This window comes from Lissotriton helveticus, chromosome 9 (genome assembly GCF_964261635.1).
Source record: "Lissotriton helveticus chromosome 9, aLisHel1.1, whole genome shotgun sequence".
Classification (NCBI taxonomy): Eukaryota; Metazoa; Chordata; class Amphibia; order Caudata; family Salamandridae; genus Lissotriton; species Lissotriton helveticus.
Window position 1 is genome coordinate 1,015,723,193 of NC_136070.1, and position 12,576 is coordinate 1,015,735,768.

General features: G+C 43.3%; 1 protein-coding gene across 1 annotated transcript in view; it reads left to right on the forward strand.

The window, feature by feature from the left end:
- Nucleotides 1-12,576, forward strand: part of LRFN1 (leucine rich repeat and fibronectin type III domain containing 1) — an 805,820-nt gene that overhangs the window by 122,506 nt on the left and 670,738 nt on the right. The gene's annotated exons all lie outside the window — the stretch shown is intronic.

Here is a 12,576-nt window from a genome sequence, read left to right on the forward strand (position 1 = left end):
CAAGTTGGCCCAAGTATAGCCAGGTACATGATGTTTGAAGTGATTAATTCCCTCCCTTTTCTGCCCCCTTTTAAAGGTATCAGGTATCCATAATAAAAAGGGTCCTATAGAGTATGGTAGTAATTAACACCAACAATTAACAACCTAAATCAATTCAGATTGTACCATTCCTTTAAATATCATCATTATTATTATTATAATTATGTGCACACATAGATATACATTGCATAGATACATAGAGGCTTTATGAAAGAAAAATGCTATATATCTAGGTTTACCTCTTGCATAACATGGAAAGGAGATGGCAGAGGGCCTCTGTTTTTCTAATGATGGAATGCTGATTCTGGAGGAGAAGTATGGCCACATCCAGCTGGGATTCATTTGACTTTCAGCACCTTATCCCATCCAGCACTCAAAGTTAGCCAAAATGAAAGCTTGCAATGAAGCCTTTGGTCTTTGGTTCCACAATGGTGAATTAAAGGGATTCCCATAACCCACAGCCTTTCTGTGCTGCTGGTCGGCACTGCCAAGCATAGCTTGGAAGTACTTGGACACCACTCCATGTGTTATTTGTATTTGTAAAGTGCATTATCACCTAGAGAGTATCCTGGCACTGAGCAGGTGTTTGTGCCCGCCCCTGACCATGGTAGGTTGGGTAGTTGAAAAGCCAGGGCTTCAGCTTCTTGCGGAATTCAAGAAGAGAAGAGGAGGCTCTGATGTGAGGTGGGAGGACATTTCTTGCTCTAGGATTGATGTAAGAGAACACCTGTCCTCCTGATCTTGATCCGTTTATGTGTGGGGTGTGTGAGTAGGAATCCTGAGGAGTGGAGGTGTCTGGGTTGTTGATAAAAAAGAGTTGCAAATTTTCAGGCTGGTGGGGCCTAAGTTGCGTAGTGTCCTAGTTTCAGCACACTGTACTGGGGCTTTGTTTAAAACAACAACTGGAATTGGGAGTTGCGGCCGCCACAAAACAACAGGTGGTGGGGCAGGAGGAGGGAACGTGTGGGAGGAGAGTGGGGGGGGGAGCACGCGGGGCTGTGTTAGAATATATAAACATAAAAAATGTTTGCTGAAGCCGACGGCTGCCTCCCGCATCGCGTCACGCTTCCTCTTCTTTTCCTGGTCCCGGCAGCCTCTGGTACAGACTCTCATCCAATCCCCGCATTGTTCTCCTAGGAGAGCAGTGCAGGGATTGGCCTGAGCAGGCTGGAAAGATGCTCTGCTCAGGCCATTGTGGAGGTTTCTCCAGCCTGGCTATTCAATGCAGCCGTGCTGGACAAATCTAAGTGCTCATGTGTGTTTTGGTCGGCCTGAGATGGCCGGCCTAAACACATATGTACACTCAGGAAGTGCACATTGCACACCTTCTCCTGTGCCCTGCCCCGCCTCTCCCTGCACAAGCTGGCTCAGAGCCGGCAAATGAAAAATAATTCGATGCTAGAACGTTTTATTTTTCATTTGCTGGCTCTGAGCCAGGCAGTGGGGCGACGCTCCTCTGCCACTGCAGAGGAGCTGCCCCTGGGAATTGGATCCCGGCATGAGACTAGCTGCCGGGCTGAATCCCGCTGGTCCCAATTCTGCTCCACTGCAAAAAAATACGAGAGTATTACATTAAGGTAATGCAAAACTTTGTAATTTCCTTTGTGGAAATGCCAAAAGACTAAGCAAAATGACCCATTATTATGCAAAATGCCATTGTGACATTTTGCACAATTTTCTTTTAGATGGAATTGTCCATTTTGGGAGAAAGGACGCATTTCGGCAATAAAAAAAGGACAGATCTCGTACGTGACGCGGTCAAAGTCCCCTTAGTTTCAGTTTGCCATGCTCCTTCAATAGGATTTTTACCCACATCAAATCTCAATTCTGTGACATTGCATAAAGCAAAATCTCGGGCATTTTACATAATATTTTTAACATAAAATGCTAGAAATTACCAGAGATTGCACTGTCATATACAATATTTGACCCAGGCTTATAATTAACTGAAACATTGATCACAAAATCGAATCTGCTCGGTGAAAACATATTTTTAGTTGCACAGTAAGCAATAAATACTTTCAGCAGACCACTCATAGAATGTGTTATATGTTTATAGCCACTGGACAACCTCTGCAATGTTTGAGGACTGAAGCCTTCTGAAAAAGCCTTGCAGTGTGTATCCAGCAGGGGTAGTTGATGGGCCATTCATTGCCATGGTTTTTACTGTTTAAGCATTCAGAAGCACATTGCCTATTTATTTATTTATTGCTGTTCGACAGCGCGAACAACATACCCACTTGGGTGTCTGGAGAGATTTACAAGAAGCGCTAACTGCTCGGTCAAAGTGAGAAGAAGGCAGTTTTCGGAAAAAATTGTGGAGGAGGGATCTACTGAGGAGAGGAGAGTTAGTGCAGGAGACTGTTAATGGTAAGAGATGTTGCTACCAGATGGCTTTACAATGGCTGACCGATGCCCCTTCACAAGGTGCACTATCCCAGATGGTTTCTTGGTGCTGAGACAACCTATTACAAATAAGATTAGTGCCTTGAGTTGGCAGTTTGTGGCTATAGCAGCCAAAGAGGCCGAACATCAACCGGGAGTGCATTTAACCACCCATCAACCGGATCTGTCAGAAGACGTATGAGGTACTACTTCCGGTTCATGGTAACCTGTTGGTATTTAAAAACCAATTAAGTCACCTTGAATGAAACAAGATTTTTTACAGTCGGTTACTTAAGAAGTCATCTGGCCTCTAAAGCAATTGCACATAGAGCAAGTTTACATGACGATCTTTAGGCAAATCTGAAAAACCGGTGCCTAGTAAAGAAACTAAGAAGAGGATATATTCATGACGCTAATTTATTCTGGCCTTCTGTAACGACTCATATGTTTTACGCAAATCTTATTACTGACTTCACCAATAACTGTGTTCCAGACTCCGTTTGAGGGGGGCCCAGTGTGAGATAAGGCTACTTGAGCCCCAAACCAGGGTTTTTGCCAGAGGTGTCCTCCTAGGATCCATCCTAAAATGCCTCTTCAACCTGGGCCAAATCCAGCCATTTCCACACTTGACTGTCAGGTTAGTGAGGACAGCAGTTGCAGTCTTCTCAGGGCGACAGTGTGGGGGACAAGGGCTCACAAGCAGGCCTGGATGACATTTAAGTTATGCCAGAATAATTTGCTTGATTTCAAGAATTTTGCCTATGCTCGGTACACCAAATTCCAGAAGTGGTGTAATTATGCAATGTTACATAATTCTGCACCTTTCATGGCAAACTAGTCGTGTGAGCGCATGGGAATAAAGTCAGCGGTCGGAACGCGAACAGCTATTTCTCACACAACTTTTGTTTTGTACTATACATTTACTGTGAACTAACACAAGGAACAATTTTTCATTAGAATATAACATATATAGATTTGCATTTCATGAAGTTACAAGTAATTGTGTGTAATGTTCACAAACGTTTGTGCAATTACATGATTTGTGCAAGTACTCGGAATTCATCAGAGACTCAAGACACAATACTGTAATATCCAGCCAAGTGGTTATTTTTTGTGTACACAGAAGGTACACTATTCACAAAGCAAAACTAAATACTATACAATAGGATGAGAGTATAATACAGGGCTGTAAGCAGTTACACAAAGAGTGGAGTACTGCACCCTCCTTCTCACTTTTCCGCTATAGTCGAGTAACTCTCTTTACAGTTCCCAATGCTACACAGAGTTGGCAAGGATGAGGCACAGGTGTAGATAACTCAAAGCTGATGCACTCTTTAGTAGAGCAACTTTGTTGAATATCTTTTTTAACCCTTGGCTAAAAGTCCTATGTGGCACTACAATCTTGCCAACCCATGTCATTCTTTGTCCCCGTATGCAGTCTAAGGGCCAGATGTAGGTAAATTTTATTTTACCACCTCTTAAATACCGCATCATACCGACTCGGTATTTAAGAAGTGGTAAAATAAAAGTACCGAGATGTAGGTAAATACAGATGTGCATTTACCGATTCGGAAACAATCGGTATTTACCGATGCGGTAAATACCGACCGGTAAATGCCCATGCATTCCTATGGGCTTTGAAGCCCATAGGAATGATTGGGCATTTACCGGTCGGTATTTACCGCATCGGTAAATACCGATTGACACAAGGGTGCAGGGGGTGTCACTTTGACACCCTCTGGCACCCCCAAAAGAGGCTCGGGTGCCATGTGGCAGGCAGACCTGCCCTAAGGGCAGGTCTGCCTGTCATATGGCATAGGTGTGCATGCACACATGTGCAAGCACACCAGAATCGGTATTTTACCATCAAATAGTATTTGATGGTAAAATACCGATTTTTTAATGCTTGTGGGACTCAGAAGAGTCCCACCTACATATCAATTTTCCCTATTCCGTAAAAATACCGACTCAGTATTTTACATAATCGGTAAATTTACCTATCGGTAAATTTACCGAGTCTGTAAAATACAGGGCCCTACATCTCAAATTGCATTTACCGGTCGGTAACGGCCGAATTCAGCCGTTACCGACCGGTAAATGCCTACCTACATCTGGCCCTAAGTCTCATGCTTACCTACTCTTCAGTGCATTGCAATTCAGGCTGTAGGTTGGGCACAGGACATGCTCCTAGACTTATGACACTGGTCCATTCTCTGCGGTGGGCATGGAGCCAGCCTTATTCAGATCACAGAGGAAGCTGGCTGGGCAGACCTGAGGGTCATATCAATCTTCAGCAGCAACAGCCCTCATGGCAGGCTGTAGGCAGTGATAAGACATAGCAGCTGCAGCCTCCCAGCCAGTTTTTCACAATGATGTCTGTGACAGTTACAGTCTCCAGGATGAGCTCAACTTCCTGCTTTGGTGGTGATGTAACATTCATTTCTTCTGCCAACAGCAGCAGTACCAATACCTCAAGTCGACGGGGGACCACTTGGCAACACAGGAATCTTTTTTCTCATGCAATCATGGGGCAGTTCATTTGGGCACTGTGCAGATAGACCAAAGGAGCCCCTTTACAACACGGGTCACTGCTGGCTCTCTCACTCCATTGGTCACCTTACTTCTGGTGCACATCCCTGTAACACATTGGGCCTCTCCTCTTGGACTGTCTCCTCCTTCTGCAGAGCCAGACACACTACTTTTCTCTATCAGCATACAATCTGCTAGTATCTTTACAAAAAGAACAATTGATGGATGAAATGCTGAACAATGTCAAAAATTCACCCCAAGTCAGAGATCTGGGCCTAAAAGTTTGTTCCTCACCACGCCAAACCAGTTTGGACATCTGCAAATGAATGTTGGCCCTGCTTCCCATTGCAATAGTCCAGCTCTAACTATCAGGCCAAGTCCTTCGGGGACCAGACACAAGCACACTTGAACCGGTTTCAGGGTATCAGCCCTCATCATCTAGGATAGCTTGAATCCAGTGACATGGCGAGCACGGGACCCACGTATAGGAATCCCTAACCCATTCAGGGTGACAAATGCAAAAAGAACAATTGATGGACAGAATGCTGAACAATGTCAAACACTCAGCCCAAGTCAGAGATTAGGGCCTAAATCCATAGTTTTATTTGCTCACCATGCCAAACCAATTTTGGACCTAGCCATATGCAAATCAGCCTTGATCCTGTTCCCAATGGGAGCAGTCCAGTCCACACTTCCATGCCAAGTCCTCCAACTAGAAGCAAGAATCTTAGAACCAGTTTCTGGGTATATCCCCTCATCCGCCAGGATAGCTTGAATCCAGTGGTAATGCAAGCACAAGGCACATTTCTGAGCATCCCCACCCCACTCGGGGTGACAAATGCAGAAATGAATCATTGATGGATGGAATGCTTAACAATGTCAGACACTCAACCCCAGTTAGACTCAGCCATATGCAAATTAGTAATGACCCTGCTCCAATGTGAACAGTCCAGCCCGAATTGGCAGGCCAAGTCCTCCTTGGACTGGAAACAAGCATCCTAGGACCAGTTTGGGGATATACTCCCTCATGAGCCAGGATAGCTTGGACCGTGCTTGCCATGCCACTGGATTCAGGCTATCTTGGTTGATGAGGGGTGATACGCCGAAACTGGTTCTAAGTTCCTTGTTTCTGGTCCTGTGAGGACTGGGCCTGGCAGTTCGGGTGTTGGACTATTGCCATGGGGAGCACGGCCCAGGCTAATTTGCATATGGCTGGGTCGAAACTGGAATGGGGTGGAGAGCAAAAAACTATGGATTAAGGCCCAGATCTCTGACTGGGGGTGAGTGTTTGACATTGTTCAGTATTCTGTCCATCAATTGTTCTTTTTGAATTTGTCACCCCAAGTAAGATGGGTATGCCCAGACATGGGTCCCGTGCTCGCCATGCCATTGGGTTCAAGCTATCCTGGCTGATATGGGGTGATACCCATAACCAGTCTTGTTTTTGGTTCAGGAAGGACCTGGCCTGGCAGTTCGGGTTGGACTGTTCCCATTGGGAGTAGTATGTGTCATGAAGGAGTTTTTACACCATGTATATCCTAGTTTTGGTCTCTCTGAAGAGTGATGGTTAGGTGTGTTCCAATTGTGATTAGCAATCTGTGTAAAAGTGTGTAAAAAAATGATACAGCTCTTGAAATATAAAAAGCATCAAGGAATTTTTTTTCCATGGGACGGAAACACCTACTGAACGTCCTTTGGGGTAAACTGTCTTGTTGAGTTAGCTTGTTTTCTGCAGTCCAGCTTTGACATTCTCTATGCAGGCAATGGGCGTACCTAATAGGGTAAGTGAGCAGCAGCCTCCTAGCGGCGGCCGGCACAGGTAAGCACAGTGGGATAGGGCGGGGTGGGAAGTCGACAGACAACAGAATGGGTATAATTAAATAAATAATACCTATTCCGTTGTCTGTCGACATCCCCCCCACCACCGCAACCCACCCCACCGCTCTTACCTGTACCGGCCGTGGCTGCAACTTCCTAAACAAAAATTTGGGCACCTGTGTTTATTTATTTATCTATTTTACAAATTAAGCACTGCTCATAAGAGTTAAGTTCTGCAGCTCATGGTATCTAAAAATTATATTAAAGTAGTATTTCTCCCAGTGTGTCTTTGTACTGCGGACTTCCTTTGGGATCCGAGTTCCAAACTGCCTTATTTCCTCGCTGGGGTTAAATTTAAAGATTAGAGATATTAGAAATCTCTATTTAAATTACTTAGTATCAGCTAAAATAAAAGAGCTTTTTATACTTTGGAACTTCCAGTAATCTCAAAGTGTGGCATGATATTCTGTTTTTGAGATCTTCCTTCAGGATGTGATTATGTAAGCATTTGTATTCAAAGAATCTGCTTTCCCCATGAACAGGATGGCAATCTGCTCTTAAATCTCTGCTTGCTTGCTTTTGTATCTGCCAAGCCGTGTGTACACTGAATAATTGTAGTTAATTAGATTCAATCTATTCACACATGTCTAGAATGTCATGGTTGGTTGATTACTGTCTTTTAAAGCATTGGTTTGATTCGTGTTTGTAATGAGTTTTCACAATTGTTCCGTGGTCGAATGAAAGGTGTCATTTGAATTATGAAACAATCATTTAAAAATGTATTTTATTACTGGTTTCAGTGAATAATTTCTGTTGAAATGTTCTTTGATTTTTGATAAATTTCATATTTATAAGATATACGTTGGATAGTAACTTCAATTTTAGCCCCTTCGCTGCGGGGGTTAATCCTCCGCTGTGCTGGGGGTGAGGGGGGCGCGCACAGCGCCCGCAAGCTCATGACGAGCTAAGCTCGTCATGAGGCACGGCGCTCCTGTGCTCATGATGAGCTCAGCTCGTCACAGGTGCATTACCTGCCGTGGAACGCTCAGCACAGCAGGGGAATTATCCCCGCATGCGAGCGTTCCACGGCTCATGACGAGCTCAGCTCGTCATGAGCATGGAAGAGGTTAACGAACAGTGGGGCATATTTACAAGGGCGTTACGCAACCAGAGCATCACTTTTTCTGATGCTCCTGTGGCGCAATGCCCAGCTCCATATTTACTAGGGGGCGCTAAGACACTTTGCGTGGCTTAACGTTGCCTGGTAAATGTGACCCTCCACGCCACTGTTTACTGAGGCAAAGGGACATGCAATGGGTGTTGCTGTGGGTGTTCCCATGCAGCACCCATTGCTTTATAACACTGCCCCAGATTTGCAAGGATCTGTAAATCTGAGGCAGCACCAAAAACTAACACCTTTACTAAGCAGGCATTAGAGTGGCGCAACATGGGGAAATACTTTTATTTCTCCTCGCTTTTTGCTTTTCTATGCGTGCTGCATTCTGCAGCACACATAGGAGCAAAATACCATTAATGATTGTTCTTGTGCAGGAAAGTGTCACTTCATGCACAAACACAATAATTCCTACAAAGTGGAACCCTTGGACTATGATGCAAGGTTGCCTGCTCTGGTGCTAGGCAGCTTTTTTAGCGACAAAACAAGGGGTGCACCGCATTCTTGTGAATACAGCGCATCTCTGCATTTTTTGAAAATTATGCAGCACGGCACAGCTATATAGCTTGCAGCGATGTGCAAATATTGTTATCTTTATACCTTCAAATTCAAATCTGATAGGCAATTTTGATAAAAGGAATAAAAAGCATTCTCATATATTTAGGCTCCCATGTTTCAAACATTCGTCTAAATTAAATCAGAGCCGTTCATAAATATTAATAGTGTTCTTTCGATTGGGTCAGAAACCTTTTTTTTCAAATAAGACATACAAACAGCATTACAAAAAAGACAAGTTGAAAAATGCCATAAATATCAGAATAAAAATCAAATCCTGTCTTCTGGCCATGGACTAAGCTGTGCAATAGTTGAGGGGGCGATGGATGGGGCAATCTCAAACTGTGTCAATCATAGGATGCAAGTGTTGCATCATTATTGTCCATAGTATTCTCTCACAAGCATCACATAAAAGGATCTGCATGGAATATATAGCGTATGTACTGTTGTGTCTGTAGTTACTTTGTGTTATGTTACGTGCTTTTGTGTGGCGCTTTGCTATTTGTATGGTGCTGTGGCACTTTATGTTGTCTAGGGAATAGCTCCAGCCATCAACATTTCAGTAGTTTCTACTCAGACACAATATCCTGTTTCTAGTAAGACACAATGTCCCTCCAAAGTTTCAGGTTTAAAAAAGGTAATAGGTCGTTTTTAGGTTGAGTCTAGGCAGCGCGCATGTGCTGACTGCAAGACATGCTGTATTCACTGTACAGGCTTTCATCCCGCCTATTGGCTTTTAATTGGTTGTTTGCATTGTTCTTTAGAAAGTTTGCTTTCTATTGATCTTTCATTTTCGGTCCTACGGTGCTTGATTCCCCTACAGTGGATTTCACTCATTGTTCTTTTTTGTTGGTCATCTGAATGCGTTCACAGTTTCTCCTGGCTGGCCGTCGCACACAACAGCAGTAGTATGTCACTTATTGTTCCTTCTTGTTTTTGTTGTAGTAAGCGCTCGTGTTTTTGAGCTTCAATGCCTTTTGTAAATATATTGTACTATTTCTCTGCATTTTTTTGCCATGGAAGTCGGCCCACAGTCTTTTGTATGAATTCATATTTGTTATGTGCTTCGCTGTGAAATGAAAGGCATGTTTTAAAAAAAACCTAGGGGTCGATTTACAATAAGCGACGAGTCCCAGCAGGGATGCGCCACTTATTGTGCGCCATGCCTACGCCACCATGGATGCGCCGCATTTACAATGCGGGGCACCATGGGGCAAAAACGGCACAGATGCGTCACGTATCTGTCCCGTAAAAGCGGCGCATTGCTGGAGTTGTGTCGCAAGCGCGACGTAGCTTCAGCAAGGCTTGGGGGGGTCCTATTCTTACAAAGCTGCGTCAATCCTTACGCCTGCTTCAAGCATGCGCAGGGTTTTGACGCAGCATGGGCCCAAAAGTGACTGAGTGAAATCTAGCCACTTTTAGGAGGCGTTCCTGCTCCGGAACGCCCCCCCTGCGCAGGAACGCCTCTTTCTAGCGCAGGGCTTGACAATGTGACACATCTCCCAGATGCGTCACGTTGTCACTATCCCTCACCAGGGTGCATCTTTTGCGCCGCAACGGCAGCGTAAAAGGGCCGCAAGGGGCTTGTAAATCTGCCCCTACGTCATTTGCTTACATTTTTTTTCAGTTTAGTAAAGTTTTATTGAGCATACAAGAAATGATACATCATAATATAACAACATGAGATATAGCAAATTCAATAGGAGATACACACGAGAGAAAGGGAAATCGAAGAGAAAAAGAAAGAGGAAAAAAGAGAAGGGAAAAAGAGGAAAATAGAAAAAGAAAGGAAAGAAGGGGGGTTAAGGAGGGGGAGAGGAAGATAAGAAGTTAGAGAAAGGTAGCCAGGTAAGATCAGACTTAATTTTTAAGGTGACAGATGAAGAAGAAGTAATTGCAATTCTATGCTCATCACAAACAAAATTCCACCATGTCTGCACAGACAATTTAGAGTTATCCTTCCAGCAAGACAAGATTACTTTGAATGCAATTGCAATAAATAAATCAAACAATTTAGCGTTATAGGAATGTAAATCCAAAACATCAGATAGAGAACCTGAAAAAATATGCAACGGTGAAAAAGGTGCAGAGAAATGAAAAATACGCATGCAATATGTCCAAACTGAGGACCAAAAAGTAAAAACTGGTGGGCACTCAAATAGGAGATGTATGAGTGTGCCTAGATTAGAGGAACAGGACCAACAAAGGGGTGAGGAGGAAGGGGAGAATTTTGTAATGCTTACAGGGGTAAAAAGAGCTCTATGGTAAAGGAAAAAGAGTGACTGAGTAATACGGGCCGAAACTGAGGTTCGAAACAGTTTGGACCATAATCGGTCCCACATATCAACAGATAACGAGAAAGATAAATCAGTTTCCCAAGCAACTTCAGTAACAGTTTTAGGTCTAAGACCAACATTCTCTAATAACATTTTATAAATCAGAGCAGCTTTGGGAATTTGTTGAGTGAACATAGGGTATAGAGGGGTGGAAGGAGTAAGGGAAGGAAGGATATCAAACGTAGGTAAGGTAGATAGGTGAGACACAATGGCAGCGGTAATAATGTCAAATTCCTTGCGATACTGTAAAGGTAAATCAAACTTAGTTTGCATTTCATCAAATGAAATAATGGTTGAATCAGAAAAAAATTGATAGACAAACAAAATATTCTTTTCTTTCCAATACTTGAAGTAGAAAGATTTACCCTTGTACTTAAGGTATTTGTTATACCATATACTGGATGAAAGAAATGTTTGTAGGGGAGAGGAGTCTTTGGAAAAGATATTATGTAGCAGTGTATGAGAGTATTTCAAAACAGGATGATTCGTCAAAAATGAACAGTTTGACATAAAAAGAGATTGTTGAAAAGTAAAATCCTTTAACAAAGATCGTTCAACAGCGATCCATCTGGGTAAGGGGATATCAGTAAAATCAAACGCTAATGAAAAGGCTTGTTTTATTAAGAAGGCAGAATGGTACGATCGGAAATCAGGGAAGCGTACTCCCCCTTCAGATTTAGGGCGTATAAGTTTTTGTAGGGAAATGCGGGGTCGCTTATTGTTCCACAAGAATTTGGAGCAGAGAGAGTTTAGCCGAACAAAATACAATTTAGGGATTTTTACAGGCAGCATGGAAACAGTATATAAAATATGTGGGGAAATCATCATTTTGATGGTGTCTAAGCGACCCCACCATGAAAGAAAGAGAGGAGACCATGTCTGAAGGAGTGATTGAATTTTGTGAGTAAGGGAGGTAAAGGTCAGTTTGAGTGTGTCACGCAGAGTAGAGGAAAACCAAATACCCAGGTATTTGATCTTGGAGGGACACCAAGCAAAGTCGGTTGAAGCAAACATATATTGGTAACAGGATGAGTTGAGGGGTAGGACCTCTGTCTTGGAGAGATTAAGTTTATAACCAGAAACAGATGAGTATAAGTGGACTTCTTCTAAAAATGGGGGAAGGGAGGAGACAGGGTTAGCCATGTAGACCAGAACATCATCAGCATAAGCTGATATTTTTGTCTCAATCGATGATAGAGTGAATCCCTGAATGAGGGGGTTAGAGCGAATTTTAATAAGGAAGGGTTCAAGGCAGAGAATGAAGAGTAAGGGGGAGAGAGGACAACCCTGTCTTGTTCCTCTGGATAAGGGGAAAAAATTGGAAAATTGATTATTTACAAAAACACTGGCGCGGGGAGCAGAGTAAAGGAGTCTAATCAGGGATATGAAGTGGGGACCAAACCCAAACCACTGCAATGCCTTAAACATGAATTTCCAATTAATACGATCAAACGCTTTCTCAGCATCTAGTGAAAGGGCAGCTAGAGGGGTCTTGAATCGAGTACTGTGGGATATAATATTGGCAAAAACACGGGCATTGTCTGCTGCAAGTCTACCTTTCACAAAGCCAACTTGATCGGTTGTGATTAACAGAGGAATAAGGGAATCTAGGCGAGCTGCTAAAATTTTGGCAAAAATTTTACAGTCGTAATTAATAAGGGATATGGGACGATAATTTTTGCACAGGGAGTGGTCTTTGTCAGGTTTGGGGATTATGATTATGAGGGCGTCCAAAAATGA